Source organism: Prionailurus bengalensis, chromosome D1 (genome assembly GCF_016509475.1).
Source record: "Prionailurus bengalensis isolate Pbe53 chromosome D1, Fcat_Pben_1.1_paternal_pri, whole genome shotgun sequence".
Classification (NCBI taxonomy): domain Eukaryota; kingdom Metazoa; phylum Chordata; class Mammalia; order Carnivora; family Felidae; genus Prionailurus; species Prionailurus bengalensis.
Window position 1 is genome coordinate 70,096,315 of NC_057346.1, and position 17,825 is coordinate 70,114,139.

Here is a 17,825-nt window from a genome sequence, read left to right on the forward strand (position 1 = left end):
GGGCGCTTAACTGACCGAGCCACCCAGGTGCCCCTTACCAGACGTCTACAATTCAGCGGCATTACATGAGCTCTTCTAAGGGTGTTAGCACTTGAAGCTTTCCATATACTTGTGGAATTCATTTTGTAATTATTCATTCATTCTTTCTTTCCACGAACGTTTTGTGGAACACCTACTATGTGTCCCGTGCTGGCCTAAGTACAGGGCATACAAGAGTGACCAAAAGAGACGGATCATGCTTCCCAGCTCAGTAGGGAACCTAGCTCTACTGTTCTCAAGTATACCGAGGACAGTAAGTGCACAGTCGTGGTTCCCAAACCCCAGCATGTATCAGAATCACCTGGAGGGCTTGTTAAACCAGATTGCTGGGCTCACTCACAGAATTTCTGATCCAGTAGATCTGGAGCGGGGCCTAGGAATTTGCATTCTTTTAAAATTTGTATTTAAATTCCGATCCATTAACATACAGTGTAATGTTAGTTTCAGGAATACAATATGGTGGTACAATACCCGGTGCTCATCACAATAAGCGCCCTCCTTGATCCCCATCACCCATTTCACCCATCTGCCCACCATCCTCCCCTCTGGTGACCATCAGTTTGTTGTGTCTAGTTAAGACTCTGGTTCTTGGTTTGCTTCTCTCTCCTTTTTTTTGTCCCTTTGCTCATTTGTTTTGTTTCTTAGGAATTTGTATTTCAGACACGTTCCCAGGTGCTGCTGCTGGCCCAGGACCCACACTCTGAGAACCACTGGAATAGAGTAGTAAGGAGGAATGGGGATAGGGCATGAAAAGAGTATTATGTCAGAAGAATCTGACACCTCTTATTATTTTAAGAGGTGGAATCTTCCTTAATACTTAAATGTTTACTGAGTGCCAGGCCGACTGATGGGATAATGCATATGTGCCTTGGGTATTAACATGTATGTGGTGCCAGAAAAAAAATGATCACAACTGATAGTGTGTGTAGATATGGAGAACTGAGAGCAAGTACTTTCATGTCTAAAAAAGATTGATTCAGATCTTTGTTCCCCTGTTAGCCATAATCTTGGATGCATTGATTATTCTGGGTCTCCATTTCATCTCTGGTAAAATAAAGACGATAATCTTAGCACATATGTGAGGAATCAATGAAATAATATGTACCAAATGTTTAGCATGGTGCTTGGTGCATAGACAATATTAAATGAAATAAAATTCAATAGTTGATCAAATAAAGCAAAGCAACAGCTGAAAAATAAAAATTGATTGGAATGGGTAAAAGCAACACTGTCAACTAAAGCGATTTACAATGTTTAGTTAATATTTATGTCTAATTACTAAGCAGCAAAATACCCTGTTTCCTATCACTTAAGAGATGTCAAATCAACTTTGGTAATTATTTTTCCAGCTTTAAATTTTGTTCATTTGTGTTGTTCTCAAATTAAGGAGACTGAAGACTAAGGAAAAGCCATTTGACTTTAGGATGTCGTTCAGAAAAATGGGTATACAGGGAGATGAGGAAGGATTTTGAAGTGAGTGACAGGAGGCCACAAATATAGACAACCTCTTTTGAGATGTGTGTCAACAATAATGAGGGAGAGAGAGAGAGAGAGAGAGAGAATAGCAATTTTTGTTGAGCAATGTATCTACAGAAAATAAATGTTTCCGTTGACATCAGTGATGGGGATGCACACACACTTAACACAAAGTACCAGGCATTTAAAAAAAATTTCTTTTACGTTTATTTATTTTTGAGAGACAGAGAGACAGAGCACAAGTTGGGGGAGGGGCAGAGAGAGAAGGAGACACAGAATCCGAAGCAGGCTCCAGGCTCTGAGCCATTAGCACAGAGCCCTATGCAAGGCTGGAACTCACAAGCCGTGAGATCAGGACCTGAGCCGAAGTTGGACACTTAACCCACTGAGCCACCCAGGTGCCCCAAGTTCCAGACATTTTTAAATCTGAAGCTCAACATTTTTTTTTCTCTATGTTCTATGAAGTAACTGTTCACATACACATACAGCTCATTTTAATGTTTTATTGCAAGAGTGGTTCCTCTACCAATGGATTCCCAAGCATACTCTTTTAAGCAGCACTTAAAATGTTTCTCTTTTAAGGTTTGTAGCTGGTTTTGTGTTCTGTTTTTTGTTTTTATATGGTTTTGTTGTTGTTGTTTGTTTGTTTGTTTGTTTGTTTTTTTAAGTAGGCTCTACCCCCAGTGTGGAGCCCAACACAGGGCCTGAACTCACAACCCTGAAATCAAGACCTGAGCTGTCATGATGAGTCTGATTCTTAACTGACTGAGCCATCCAGGCACCCTTACAGCTATTTTAAAGGATAGATATTTTTAAGGGGGAGCACCTTGTAGGAGGAAGACCACTGTTCAATAAATCAGATTCTAATGACCCAGGAAGGATAGAGTGAGCAGGACTCTCTAGTTGGCTGAACTGGTCTCAAAAACAGTAAATGCACAGGAAATGGACGACAGCAAATTTCAAAGCACAGCAAAAGTCTCATTAATGCTGAACATGGAAGTCACACTTCAGCTTAAAATTTGCTGAAACAGAAATAAAAAAACATATACGAGGCCTTTTGGGTCTTCGTGTGTACAAAAAATATCAGTGATGTGTTATTCTGTGGGGTTCTATGATAATCAGGTTTGACTGCTTGTTTTTCAAGGAGTTTTTATCTTTAGAATCATTCCAAGGCAGCCCGGCTGGTGCAGTCTCCCTAGCGTGTTCAAGTGCGCACCAAGGACTTGCCTGCAAACAAAAACTTGGAGAGGGAAGCTTTTAAAAAAAAAAAAAAAAGCTTTCTGCATTGCAGTTAATGGCCTCTTACTGCTTGCTTTGCAGAGGATAAGCACAGTTTAGAAGCATGGTTAGTAACTGATCAGAAAAAAAAATTAAAGCATTATGTATGTTTTCAGTTTTTACAGTCTTTGTTTTATTTTAGAGACAATGTATGTTGCTAGTTCAACCACCCTGGTAGCCCCTTTGCAGAATAAGAAACAAAACGGAATCTTTTTGTACCTTTCAAAAGACCGTGGCACCTAACATTGTAGAGTTGGACCCTATTTTCTAATCTTGATTGATTCTTAACTTCCAGATGTGAATGGCAAATAGTCATTTTTAAGACGATCCTTTGGAAGTTTGAAAACATTTCTTATGGAAAAAAAAGTTCTTTGCAATGGCTGGATTTTCACACTAGCACACACAAATCTAGTTAGGGCACAATATACTTTCTGAAAGGACCATAGGAATAAAAGCACTGAGGCAGCATTATTTCAGGGATGGAAAGAACACAGACGTTAGAACCAAAGAGACCTAAAGCCTGGGTTGAAATCTAGGTTAGCTGCTTACCAGTTTTGCAATGCTGGGAAAGTAACTTTACCTCTCCAAGCCTCAGTGGCCTCATCCACCAAATGGGAGTAATGCTCAGATGCCAAGAGAGCTGCTGTGAGGACAGCATGTAGATTGAGGTCAGAGACTGGAGCCGAATGCCCAGTTTTGAATTGGGGTTCTGCTATTTGCTTGCTAATATCCTTGAACAGGTTACTTAAACTTGCTATGCCTCAATTTCCTCATCTATAAAATGAGGATAAAATGGAAGCTTACCTCTAGAGTTGTTATGTCCATCGGGTTGGCTTAAGTCAATATAGAGAGACTATTTAGAAAGCCCTGAGAAAGTGGCAGTTACTATTAGGTATGCCTTCTGTGTATTCTTTTTAAAAACTTTTTTAAATGTTTATTTTTGAGAGAGATAGAGTGCGAGCGGGGGAGGGGCAGAGAGAGAGGGAGACATAGCTGTCAGCACAGAGCCCCGATGTGGGGCTTGAACTCACCAACTGTGAGATTATGACCTGAGCTGAAGTTGGACGCTTAACTGACTGAGCCACCCAGGTGCCCTGCCTTGTCTATTTTTAAACAATAAAATAACAAACTATCCTACACTTAAAAAAATGTTTAGGTATATAGTAGAATTACTTTCCTAAGAAATTGATTAGGTTCATAGTAATTTACCATCATATGTGGAGAAGAAATTTCATTCCCCGGAATGCGCAAATGAAGAAACGGAGAAAGAGAGGATTGTGTCTGGCCAAAACCACAATTTCAGACACACCATTCACTTTGTTTTAGAAGAATGTCAAGTGTTACCTATTCTTCACCAGAAGGGAAACAAGCAACAAGTCTCTGCAACCAGGCATATTAAGCATTGTTCTGAGAAAATGGAAGGGAGATCTCAGACATGCTTGGGCAAGAGTATCATACCATTGCCTTTTAATTACAATTACCATACTAAAAATAGTTGCGTTGTACTTCATTCATTCATCATTGTCAAAAAGAATTCCATTTGTGGAATAAGAGACTATCGAATGTCTTACAAATGAACACAGCTGGATGCTGAAAACCTGGGTTGAAGTATTAAATAGACGGAGAGACTTAATGTAGTCTTTCCCCCTGGTTACAATGAAATTGTTGTTTATCAGATCTATCTTTAAGCCCTAGGATTAGGCAGGGGTGGGGAGGAAATATGATTTTACCAGGAAGGCTGCCAACTCTTTTAGTTTCACCTACGTGGAAAGGTTAACTCCTAAATATTGTAATGAACCAGGAGTCACAGCCAACCCTCCAAGATGCCAATATGGCACCCATGATAGGGGGAGACAGTGGAGGAATAAATGAGATAGGAATTACATGGGTACAGCTAGTCACCTGCATTTTCTGAAACCTGCTGTCCCTAGGAAACATGAAGTCTCTGACCATGGCCTCTGGGAAAAATATAACTTCCTCTTTTGGGCCCAAACTGGGACTCTTGATTAAGACATTGACTTTGTGTGGGCTGTGGGGTTGTGGGCTTATAGTGTGGTGGTCTCTTAGCTCTCTGACAGATCCCTAGACAGCAGAGTATATTCCCCAGAGGCAGGGCTTCACGCTGGAGAATATCTGCAAATAAAAATAATGCTAAGCATTACTAGTACGCTGTCAGTTATTTTCAATTTCATGTTGGAACTGGACATACAAAACGTGACTCTTGGTATTTCCCAGTTAGTTTATTGAGACAAAAAAGTGCGATCCAAGACCTAAGAGCAGATCACGCTGGAATTTTCCAGGGATCCCAGCTCAACCGGGGCAAGTTATCTCAAAGGCTGTACAATTTGGATAACTGGCGACTCTAAGGAGAGAAAACCAGAATAACATGAAGTGGTGCCAGAGAACACATGAAGTGTTCTGGAACACTCGGCTCTCCTGATTTCCTTTAAAAATCATTTTTATTATTATAAACAACTTTGCAGAAAGTCTATCCCATAAACTCTTCAATAAAATTATCGACATATCTCTAGAAGTCTTGCAAATTTGTCCCTATGTCTGTATCTTACGTAACAAAGTTTTACTCTGTATGTGATGGGGGTCTTACTTTTCGTGCAGCATTATTTAGCACATTATTTTTTTTGACTTTTTCTGTGTCTTTATGTTCTAACTTTATAGTTGACATTTTATTTATTTTTTTTAAATTTTTTTTTTCAGCGTTTATTTATTTTGGGGACAGAGAGAGACAGAGCATGAATGGGGGAGGGGCACAGAGAGAGGGAGACACAGAATCGGAAACAGGCTCCAGGCTCTGAGCTATCAGCCCAGAGCCCGACGCGGGGCTCGAACTCATGGACCGCGAGATCGTGACCTGGCTGAAGTCAGATGCTTAACCGACTGCTCCACCCAGGCGCCCCTATAGTTGACATTTTAAAGGAGGGCACAATATCTTATCCAGTTGATAAAACAACTCAGTTTCTCGAAGGTGAATCAACTTCCTACCCCTTCTTGCTGGACTCTTTGACAAAAAAATAAAACGACACAATACAAACTGAGAGAGAGCATACCCCTTATAACTTGCAGGAGAGTTTGTTGTTGTTTCTTTTTATACTCCATGAAATACTTTATTTGAATGTATTGTCAATTAACTATTAGGTGACAAAACAAAGATTTTGGTAGCAGCAACTGTAAAAATGGCTAATACGTGGCAAGAACACTGCAACTAATTAAAGGAAAAATTGGGGGGAAAAAGTGTTTATTCTGTTGTCCCTATATTATCATGTGAGGGGCTTTCCTGAAGTCTGACATGGCCACTCAAAATGGTGCGACAGTGATACGTTGTGGAATCTCATCTACTCATTTATTCATTCAATCATTCCGCCAACATTGATACATTGACCATACATACGATGGGGACTCTTCTAGGTGTGGGAGATAGAGCAGCAAAAATACCCCTTTCCTATAGACCTCATTGCAGAGAACACACAATAAATAAATACGTAACAAAATGTCAGCTAATGGTAAGTGTTATTAAAAAAGAAGATGGGGGGCGTGCCTGGGTGGCTCAGTCGGTTAAGCATCCGACTTCGGCTCAGGTCATGATCTGGTGGTTTGTGAGTTCGAGCCCCGCATCGGGCTCTGTGCTGACAGCTCAGAGCCTGGAGCCTGTTTCAGATTCTGTGTCTCCCTCTCTCTGACCCTCCCCCCATTCATGCTCTGTCTCTCTCTTTCTCAAAAAGAAATAAACGTAAAAAAATAAAAATAAAAAATAAAGAAGATAGGGGCACCTGGGTGGCTCAGTCGTTAAGCCTCTGGATTTGGCTCAGGTCATGATCTCGTGGTTTGTCAGTTCCAGCCCCGCGTCCCACTCTGTGCTGACAGCTCGGAGCCTGGAGCCTGCTTCAGATTCTGTCTCTCTATCTCTCTCTCTCACTCTGCCTGTCCCCCACTCACACTCTGTGTCTCTCTCCTTCAAAAATAAATAAACATTAAAAAAAAGAAGAAGATAAAGAAGGGTAAAAGGGGAGAGAAGGACAGGAATGGGGTAAAATGGAGAGGCTGCTATTTTTCTTAAAAATTTTTAACGTTTACTTACTTATTTTATTTTTGAGAGAGACAGAGCACAAGAAGGGAGGGGCAGAGAGAGAGGGAGACACAGAATCCGAAGTAGGCTTCAGGCTCTGAGCTGTCAGCACAGAACCCAACGTGGGGCTCGAACCCACGGACCACGAGATCATGACCTGAGCCGAAGTCGGATGCTTAACCGACTGAGCCACCCAGGGCCCCAGGGTGTCTGCTATTTTTCATGTATTTTTGTACTGAAGTATCATTGACATACCTTGTTACGTTAGTTTCAGGTGTACAAGGTAGTGATTCCACGAGTTTATACCTTATGCTGTGCTCACCACAAGCATGGCTACCCATGTGTCACCATACAGCGCTATGACAATATCGTTGACTATGTTCCCTATGCTGTACCTTTCCTCCCTGTGACTTCTTCCTTCCATAACTGGAAGGAGGCTGCTATTTTAGAAAGGGTGGTCTGGGGAGTTTTCTTTGATGTGGGCTGGTGATTGGAGGGGGTGATTCCTATATTTGTCTACGAAAGAAGATGTGTGTATGCCTGGAAAATGTACACCTCACTTTTACATCTCTTCACTGTTGTTTATTCACTCATCCAAACAGTATTTGTTTGTGTGAATGTGCTGCCACTTTGATAGCTACAGGAGAGCTGAGTGAACCATAAAGATGGTATCTGCCTCCCAGAGTCTATAGAAAGACAAGAAATTACAAGTGCGATAGTGCTTTGAGAGAGGAAATACAGGGTACTTCTTTGGCTGGGAGGTCCGGGAAGGCTTCCCTGAGGAAGTGACCTTTAAGCAGAGAAGCAGGTATGAGCCAGTGTAATGTGGACAAAGGCATTGAGAGTGAGGGAGATTTACAAGCACAGGGGTCACTGTACAACTTTGTTTTGCTGATGACTTTCAACTTTGCCACCTATCCAATGTTCCAACGGCTAAGAAGAAACAGCAGTTGATTATACTTCCTTGCTTCTCTCTGGAAGATGCACAAACGCACAAAGAAATTATTTAGCAGTAGAAGAATAAAAGACATGACATGGCACAAGAGACAAAAATAATAATATAATCAAAACTCAATGACTCCATTTGTGCTCAAGATTTGGATATCTTTATTTACAGTAAGTTTTATTGCAAATCAATCCTTTAGATAGCTGGAGTGCCCTTTGAAACACAGAATTGGGGTAATAAATTTTCCAAAGACCACTTATCAAGCCATAGTCATTTCCAGTTTTGTTTTTAATTGGATGGCATATAAATTTTCTTGTGTCTCTAACGTAAGATTTATGATACAGAGAGAGAAAGAAGCAGTTGCGGGAGGAGACAACACGAAAACTGTCAAGGAAAAATATGTAAGTTTTATTCCTCGTCTACGCTGATTGATTTCTTGAAACCCGGTATGATAATGATGTAGGGTAGGAAAGCTGTGGGCCCATTTCATAAGCGTATACCATACTCAAAACTGTTTATAATGAAGGACAATTAGGAATAAGAGTTTTGCATAATGGTGTATAATTCCTCCACACAATGGTATATGCCATCGCCATTAGGACATCATGTTATAGGAGAAAGCTGAATGGCCTGGAGGAATGTTCATGTTGGATCAGTTTTTTTTTAATTTTTTAAATCTTTATTTTTGAAAGAGAGAGAGACAGAGTGTGAGTAGAGGAGGAACAGAGAGAGAGGGAGACACAGAACCCAAAGCAGGCTCCAGGCTCTGAGCCGTCGGCACAGAGCCCGATCCGGGGTTCGAACTCACAGACTGCGAGATCATGACCTGAGCCAAAGTCGGATGCTCAACCGACTGAGCTACCCAGGCGCCCCATGACGGATCAATTTTAAAAAGCAGGATGATAAAAAACAAAGTCAGTGTGATAAAATGTCACAATATAATACAATTACAAAGAAAACTTAGCCAAGAAAACACATCAATATTTTAATAGGAGTTATGTTCGCTTAATGAGATTATAGATTATGTTTAGTTTCTTCTTCATGTGTCTTTCTTCATGTGTTTTCCAAATTTTTTAAGTCACAAACATGTACTAGTTTTTATAAACTGTAAAAAAAAACATGGATATTTGGGTCTTTTTATTTTTTATTGCAAAGAGAAAGCAGGGATTTGAGCAGCAACCTTCTTATAATGGACTCACATTCTTGTACAAGATGGGAGTCTTCCTCAGGGAGGAAGTCTCCCTCAGGTAGGTTTTGAATCAGTAGTTTTTACACAAGTGAAGTAAAGAGAATTGCTGAAGAGAATCAAACAGGCTTTGTTGCTTGGGATAGTGCTTGGGGATTATTGGCTTTTATTAAAACAAACAAACAAACAAACAAACAAACAAAAAACAAAATAAAAAACCCAGAAACACCCGAGAGAGAGCCAAGGAAATCAGACAACTTTACAAGGAGTAACGCTTCATAGAGGAATTCTTGTTATGAATGACAAGTTTAAATAATGTCCCTAGAAGCATTGCCTACATCTCATACCCAACTTTTGACCTTTTAACTGGAATGTGTATGGTGCATTCTTAATAATATGTTGTGGGCCTGTTTGCTGGTTGTTCTTTTGTTCATGGTGTGTGTGTGTGTGTGTGTGTGTGTGTGTGTGTGTGTGTGTTTATGTAATCCACCTTTGTTTTTATGGTCCCTGGATTTTGTGTTATGTTTAGAAAGATCTTTAAAGTTTGTAAAAATTTTATTCATAGTTTCTTCCCCCGTTTTTTTTTTTAATTTTTATTTATTTTGTGAGAGAGAGCATGTGCACACACGCAAGCAGGGGAGGGGCAGAGAGAGAGGGAGAAAGAGAATCCCAAGTCGGCTCCACACTGTCAGCACAGAGGCTGGGCCTCAAACCCACAAACCATGAGATCATCATTTGAGCTGAAACCAAGAGCTGGATGCATACCCGTCTGAGCCACCCAGGTGCCCTACTTCCCATGTTTTTATAGATTTCACTCTTTACATTTAAATCCTAAATAGTGATGGGTTACATTTTAGGGAGAGAGCAAACTTTAGGTGTTTCCATATGGCTAGCTAGTTGCTTTAATACCATTTGTGGAAAACTCCACATGTTTTTCCTCAGTAATTTAAAAGTCACCTTTATATTATACTCAATTTTTGTGTCTTTTTGGTCTGTTTCTAGATGCTATGCCTTTTCATTAATCTCTTGATCTGTTTCTAAACCAATACTAGACTATTTTAATTACCACAGTCTTATAGCATGCTTTGATAATGTTAGGTCACATCCCCCAATCAGTCCCCTGTTTGCTTTTTCTTTTTTTTTTTTTTTAATTTTTTTTTCAACGTTTATTTATTTTTGGGACAGAGAGAGACAGAGCATGAATGGGGGAGGGGCACAGAGAGAGGGAGACACAGAATCGGAAACAGGCTCCAGGCTCTGAGCCATCAGCCCAGAGCCTGACGCGGGGCTCGAACTCACGGACCGCGAGATCGTGACGCGGTCAGATGCTTAACCGACTGCGCCACCCAGGCGCCCCCTGTTTGCTTTTTCAAAAGCATATTGTAATTTTTTTTTTTAGTTCACGAATTTCTTAAATGACTTAACACTTCACTTTGCTTTACTAGCCTGAATGGAGATACACACACATACACACACATATATATATGCACACATATATAATATATAATAATATGTATGTAACATACATGTGTATATATTATCCAGAGATTGAATTTTAGTGCTGTTCAGCCTAGTAAAACAGGGCAAAAAGTATGCCAGTTTTTTGAAGACAGTGTCTATTTGTTCTTCTGGGTTCTGTTGAGAAGTGATGTGGTCACTGGTGTTTTAGCTCCCTCTAGCAAACACCCCCCAGCCAAATGGAAAAGCCCCTTCGACATTTGAACGCCAAGGTCTCTGGAATATTGGCCATGTCTGCAAGCAAGATGTAGCCTAAAGCCTAATTACACGGTCTAGGGCACACACTCTCCCGCTCTGGGCTGGTATGACCATCCCATTTAAAAAAGAGCCAAGGAAGATCTTTTCAAAAACAGCTGAAAGAGGTATAAATCCTGGTAAGCCCACGAATGCCCGATGTTTAGAGGTTCCATTTTTGTGTGTCCAGACAGTCAACGTTGGTTAAAAAAATAAAACCGTACCCACACCTATAAACATAGACCACTTTCAGTTGGGTTGGCTGCTGAGAGATGGTCGCAACTCTTTTTCTAATTTCCCCTTAAATAACCAACGTCTTCACAAAATTGTCTGTCCTCTTGGGCACCATGTCACCTTCACGCATTTCTGTCTGTGATTTCCCTAATTTCCTGTGGCAGATGTGGCTGTAGAAGCAGTGTTAGTGAAACAGTCTCTTTGGTGTTCCAACCAAAACCTTTGCCTCACGTGTACGTTTCTGTGACCTTCTCAACCTGCCTGCTGAGGCTTTCTTCTGAAGCCTCCCAAACGCAGCTATTCACTGCTCACTTCTTTTGCTGTTCCTACTCTGTATTTTCTCCTGTTCTCATTCTTCTTTCGCTTCAGTAGCACCTTTGGGGGATCTTGCTCAGTCCATACCCCCAGCTTTGAGAACGATCTGTCTGAGCCTCTCCTGTTCTCTTTCTCTCCCCGTGGCTGAAAGCGTTCATGAAGGGCCATGTACAAATGGGGCGGAGGGTGATGAGCTACAGAGAAAGAATCATAAGGCACATAAGCAGAGGGAAGGCAAGTCCAGGGGACATGTGACCTCAGAGAGAGGAGGAGATGGGAAGTGCTCTGTGCCAATGGTGCCGCAGCTCTGGTCCTTTGTGGGGGGTGGGGGTGGGGGCGTGGCTAGCTGTACTTCTTCCTATGAGATATTCTTGTCTGCTCCCAATAAACCTCCCCCTTTGGGCTTAAGTTAGGTGAAGAGGCTTCTATTTCTTGCATCCCCTAAATGTGAGGTGACATCCTTAGCCCTAAGACATAGTCCTGGGTAATTTCCTTTTCTCTACATGAAACCTCGAACAACTCATTACCCTTAAGTTGATGACTCCTGAATCTGTGTCTCTAAAGTGTGAAGTTTCTTTGTTTTCCAAAGGAATTGTCCAAAGGAAGAGGGGATTTCCTGAAGTAGTTAAGAGTGTGAGTTCTGGGTTCAGATTGCCTAATTAGCATGAGATCTTAAGACCTCTCTCTGTGTTTCTATTTTCCCACCTGTAAAATGGGAATACTAAAAGTATCTACCTTGTAGGGGGTTGTGAGAATTGAATGAGTTGATGCATATAAAGCTCTTAGAAATAGTGCTTGACACGTTGTAAACCTGCAATAAATATTATTGTAATTACTATTATTTATAGGAACACACTGCTACTTGACTTTCTGCTTTCCAGCTTCCCAGCTTCCTTCCAAAGAGAATACAACTGCCCGGTCCTGTCATTGGCGCCTCCATTCAGTCCAGCAGTCCTGAAATTTGACTTCAGGTCTGTTTGACTTTGGGGCCTGGACTTATTCCATTAGACTAGCAGTTCCCAAATTGGACTACATGTCAGATACCAAAGAGTTTGAATCGGAATCCTTCCAAATTAGGACTTGAGAATCTATATTTAAAAAAACAAACAAACCAACAAACAAAAAACCCAAACGAACAGACTAAACACAACTCCTCAGTTAATTCCAATGGACCTGACCACGGATCAGAGTTTGGGGAACTACTGTGGATTATACTCTTTTATCCTCACTGACTTTCTCTGTAAGGTGGGTGCAGTAATACCTATTGCATAGAATTGCTAACCTAGTATGTATTGTAGCTTTACTGTGTGCCAGGAACTGTGCTAAGGGCCTTCTCTCTACTGTCTCATTTAACTTCCACAGCAATCTTGTGAAGTAGATATTAGATTATCCCCATATTACAGATGAGGAAACTGGGGTAAAAGGAGGTTACACTGCTTGATAAAATCATTCACCTTGCAAGTGTGGAGAGTGAGCGTATCAATCGGCAAGGTTAGAAAGAATAGCATATTAGATCATGTATTTAAAGCATCTGATACACAGTAGGTGCTCAGTAAAGTTCTCTTTCCCTTTCCTTGTATCTCTGTGATTCTGTTCATGCCCAGTGAATTTTAGATGAGGACAACACTTTGACCTTAACAGTGCCCAGAGAATTAAAAACCAGTATTCTAGGAGGGACAAAACAAAAGGGAAGTAGGTACCAGTGAAAGACGGAGGTTGGTTGGGATGGCCAACAGACAGAAACACAATGTATAATTACCTATGGAAGAACAGGCTCATGTGAGGAGAAACAGTAGCTTGGCCACTGAGCGTAGGAAAAGTCAAGGTGACAAACTTTTAAAGAGGAGAACCAAGGTATGAGGGTAGAAGCACTTCATCTTAGAGAGGCAGAGTCCTAAAAGGACGACCTGTCCTGGGACCGCTCCTACCCCTGGCCATCCAATTCTTATTTAGAAATTTCTGTGACAGGAAATTCAACTTATCAAGGAAGAAGAGGTTCTAGTTGTTAGAAAACTCTTCATATTGGTTCATTTGAGAGGTTCTACCCACAGGTCCTCCTTCCACCCCTTAGGGCTCTGAAGAATGAGTCTAATACTCTTCTCTTTGACAGCCCTTCAAATACATGAAGATAGTTACCTTGTACCCCTGGGGGCAAAACCTTCTGCTTCCTTTCATCTTTCCTCATATGACATAATTCCCAGCCTCTTTATATCCTGGTCCCTCTCCTTGTGCATGTAGATACTTTTCTTGCCAAGCCCTAATTGGAGACGTTGTGTAATGAGCAACACTGGGCAGCACTGTAACACCCAACTTGCTTTACACGTCAGACTTTTATCAATGCTGCCTAAGACAGCATTCATTTATTTTGGCAGCCATATTTCACTAAGGACTCAGATTTGAGTTGTCTGTCACCTAAGCCCATTTAGGCTTGCTTGTATATGCATCCGTCAAGATACCTTTGCCTTTCAGCAGTTAGTTTCCCAGGGTGAGACCCCCACATTTATCCCTGTAAGAGCTAGCCCACTGCTCCAACACTGCATTCAGCTTATGTATGTAATGGCATCTCTTCCCCTCCTGGTTTGGCATCATTCAGAAATGTGATGCAAATCCTCTGGGTTTTCATTCAAAGCACTGATGGAAGTTTTGAAGTCTGGGCCCTGGAGAGAGCCTTCTGCCATTCTGATGGTAACTGGTATGGTGTGAAGGTTCTGAAGTCAAATAAACCTGGTTTGAATTGGGAATCTGCCATCTACTGCATGACATTGGACTAGCCGGTTAAACTTGGAGTTTCAAGTTCTCCTCATCTGTAAAATGGGGTTGTGAGGATTAAGGGAGAAGATGCAGGGAATGCATTTATCACATGATTGATGCTGCACAAATATTGATCCACTCTATTCTTTTTTCAGGTTGACACAAATTCATTTATCAGCATCTTTAGGTTATGGTTGCTTAAGCCAGTTGTTCACCCAGTTAATTACACTAGAATCCAGGCCTATATTTCTTTGTCTTGTCCACAATATCTTGGGAAGTGCATTACTAAAACGCCACTTACATAAAGTGGTTTCCTTATGAAATCAGGGCAGGGACAAAGTAAACAGCAGTAAGATTCCACCTGCATATAAATTTAGAAAAAAATAGTAAGCTACCAATGAAGTTAGTTGACCTTCAGAACAGTTGATATTCAGGCCATAAGGGCATATTGGACAACCACTCTGTGCCTGGCAATGAGCTGGAGACAGCAAGGATTTTACGATGATTAAAATACAATGTTTGCGTTCAAGGAAAGAGGCTACAATTCTAGAGTCATAGGGGGTAGTCTGGGTCATAGAACTGGCTGAAGTGACTTAATCCCATTTGTTCGTGTATCCAGTTAACAACATTTGTCAATCACTTGCTAGATGTCAGGCCCCTGCCCACATCCCTCTACCTCACTCCCATTAGGTGCTCAAAGGAGGCGGGTGAGTATAAGAACAAAAAAAAAAAAAACACCACCCTTGCATTCGGGGAGTTTAACAAGCAGAACGGTTGAGAGATTTTGTGCTTAAAGGCCCTCTGCTGAGTGCTTGAGATGCAAAAGTAAGACAGATTCGCTGTCATCTCAGTACCTAAGTTGTGTTTTATTATGAAATATTGATTTGTTTCCTTCTGTCCCACTCCCTCGACAGCTTTTCTTGGTGGAGACGGCTGCCGCCGGGACGGTGTCTGCCACACAGTAGGTGGTCAAAACCCGACAGCGGGAAGGAAATGCAATGGAACCGCCGCGGGCTTGAGTTTTCTCTTTTGAACAACGAGAATGACAGCTCCAACGGGACACTTGGAGGTCAGGACGAACGAAAGGAACCTAAGAAGCTTGGATGGGAAAGCCTCCTAGAAATAGTAAGTATTCGTTCTCCCGTTTGGACTTTGGCAAGCCAGGGTGTTTTAGGAAGGGTCTGGCACTCTGCGTTCCTAAAATTGGTTTCCTAGATGGAGTCGCAGGGAGGCGAGTGAGGAAACGCTGCATTTCGTCCGGGTGTCCGAGGGAAGAAGAGAAGGAGGAGGGGTGAAACCGCTGAGCCAGAAGCAAGCCAGGGTCCTACAGAAGAGGGACAGCCCAGGCGACCGCAAGCAGTGCGGCGTCTGCACCCGCAGTGGCCACCGCGAGCAGGAGACCTAAAGGGAAGGGAAAGGGCAGGGGCGAGGAAATCCAGGGAAAGCGCGCGGATTGGTCCGCTCCTCGGGGCGTGTGTTTCTGTGCGCCAAGCGATTGGTGGCGGGAAAGTAGCAGGTAAACCAGCCCCCACCGCCCCGCCATTGGTCAGAGGCCTCTCTAGCCGCCACACAACTGGCCAGCGGGCCGCCGAGCGGCGCGCGGATTGGTCGGGCGCGACCGCCGAGCCCGGCTCCCTTCGGGCCCTCGGATTGGCTGGCGGAAAGAGGCAGGTATCCGGGCTCCGCGGCTCCTCCATTGGTGGGCGGGGAAGGGGGGTTGGGCACAGCGATTGGTGGGCGGGGGGCCGGGCCTGGGCCGGCGGGGAGCGGATTGGTCGGAAAGTAGGTTAGTGGTGCGACATTTAGGGAAGGCAGAAAGTAGGTCAGGGACGGAGGTGCCTGTTTACCCGCGCCGGACTCACCGCCGCCGCCGCCGCGGGATCCGAGTGGGGGCGCGGACGCGGGCGCTCCCGCGAGCCACGGTGAGTGTCGGGCCGGCCGCGGCCGGCGGCGCGGCCCCGAGCACCCCGTCGGGGGCCGTTAGCACCCTGGCAGGCGCGGCGCCCCCGCCGCCGCCCCGGGCGCAGCCCGGCCGCCGGGGAACCCTGCCCGACGTGCCCGCTGCCGGCCTTAAAGGGCCCGTGCCCGCTCCCTGCCCCCACCCCAGCCGCGGGGAGGCTGCGCCCCTTAAAGGCGCCGCGCCCGGCCGCCCCCATCCTCTCTCGCGGGGGCTGGCACTGCAGGGTTGGGCGGGCAGAGGTGCCGCAGGCGCCCTTAAAGGGACCGGGAAAGTGTCCGCGGGAGTACCTACCTCCTCTCAGGGGGCATCGCTACCTGAGGGGTGGGGAGAGGAGGGAGGAAGCAGCCAGCTGCCTCTTAAAGGGACAGCTCCGCCCTTTGGGAGCAATGATCCGGCTCTGGGCGAGTCCTAGAATGTATCCCTGGGAGGTGGGGGGGAGGGGTGGGAGCCCTCGAGAGGACCATTCTTGACGGCTGCACCCCAAGGGCGTTGGGCAAGCAGTGCCTCTTCTGCCCTTCCTCCCCATCTCCTCCACTTCCCTTTCGGGAGCCAGCGGGGCTGGGAGGGGGTGGGGAGGGCGTCTCCGTCGGGCTTGGGGAGTCCGAGTCTGCTCGCCCCTTCGGCCCAGTCGCGGGGCCTGGCGCTGCACCCGGGAATCCGGGCCCCGAGATGGGGCAGACCCCAGCTTGCGAACTTTCGTCCGGCCTGCGCCGTCTGGGTCCTCCGCGGCCCTGGGAGGATCCCCCGTGGTCTCTGAGCAGGTGCCCGACGGCACCGGGACGTCCCCCGGCGTCCAGGTGTGGGCCCGCCACCCGCCCTGGAAGCCCGGGAGCCCCGCGGAGAGCGCTGCGAGGCTGGCTTTTGCACCGAGTTTGACAGATGTCAGGGAAGAAAGGTTCCCATTCGCGATTGCCGAGCGTTGACAGCCACGAGAGCTCTCGTTGGCTCTGAGGTAGAAGTGGAAGAGTGGAAATTAATGCCGACCTTGTCGGGCTTCAGTCGGTGACCCCGAGGGGTCACAAAAGCCTGCTCCGGACGGCAGGCGGGTGTCGGAGGGCAGGCGCAGGGGAAGGAAGGGTTGTCCTGAACATCGGCGTCGGTTGTCCCTGGCAGTGCTGGCCGATGAGGGAGCAGGCTGACACCCCTCACCCCACATTCCCTGGAGCCCCCTTTCCCTCCTCCGCTTCGGCCCCTTGGCCCCTTCCCGGTCCAATAGCGTTGTTTGGGCACTTTGGCGCTTGCTAGTCTCTTCTCCCTGCTTACGAAGCTACTCCTCAGCATGCAATTATTAGTCAAGTTTTCTCACCCAGCTTCCAGAAATAAGATTCGGTATTTGTGCAGAAGCATTTCCTGGCTGTACCTGTATTTCCAGGGTCTCCGTTAAAAAAAAAAAAAAAATCCACAAAAGCTGCCCATTAGATGCATCTCATTTCACACAAGGCTTGCTTGTCCTTCTGACATCTGCTGCTGTTCTCCCCTTCATCTATTTTTATATGACAACTATTATTTTAATTCTTCTGGTCCCATTGATATCAGGATCTGTCAATTTGGGTTGGTGGAGTTTTTTAATTAATGTACTGGTTGAATCATGAGCTTAAAATAATCATTGCTGCTCTTGAGCAGTTTTGAATAATCTCATGCTCTTCGAGCTTGCAAGTAAAAAAAAAATCACTGCTGTCAAATTAAATTTCCATATCAATGAAACTCCAAAATATTTTTTAAAACACAAAATTGAATCTTTCGGTCCATGATCTGTTACTGAGTTCACTTGAAAACAGTTCGTTGAATGCTGTTTAGAAAAGGCTTT

The 17,825-nt window shown here is 44.3% G+C and overlaps 1 protein-coding gene across 5 annotated transcripts in view; it reads left to right on the forward strand.

Annotated features, from left to right (window-relative positions):
• Positions 1 to 15,753: 15,753 nt before the first annotated feature.
• ARNTL (aryl hydrocarbon receptor nuclear translocator like) overlaps positions 15,754 to 17,825 on the forward strand; it is a 99,937-nt gene continuing 97,865 nt past the window's right edge. For 3 of the 5 annotated variants that reach the window (XM_043580704.1, XM_043580708.1, XM_043580705.1), the window contains exon 1: positions 15,850 to 15,980. The gene's annotated coding sequence lies outside the window, so the exon portion shown is untranslated. Of the gene's footprint in view, positions 15,981 to 17,825 lie in introns of all 5 variants that reach the window. The other 2 variants (XM_043580707.1, XM_043580706.1) reach the window with 2 other exon arrangements.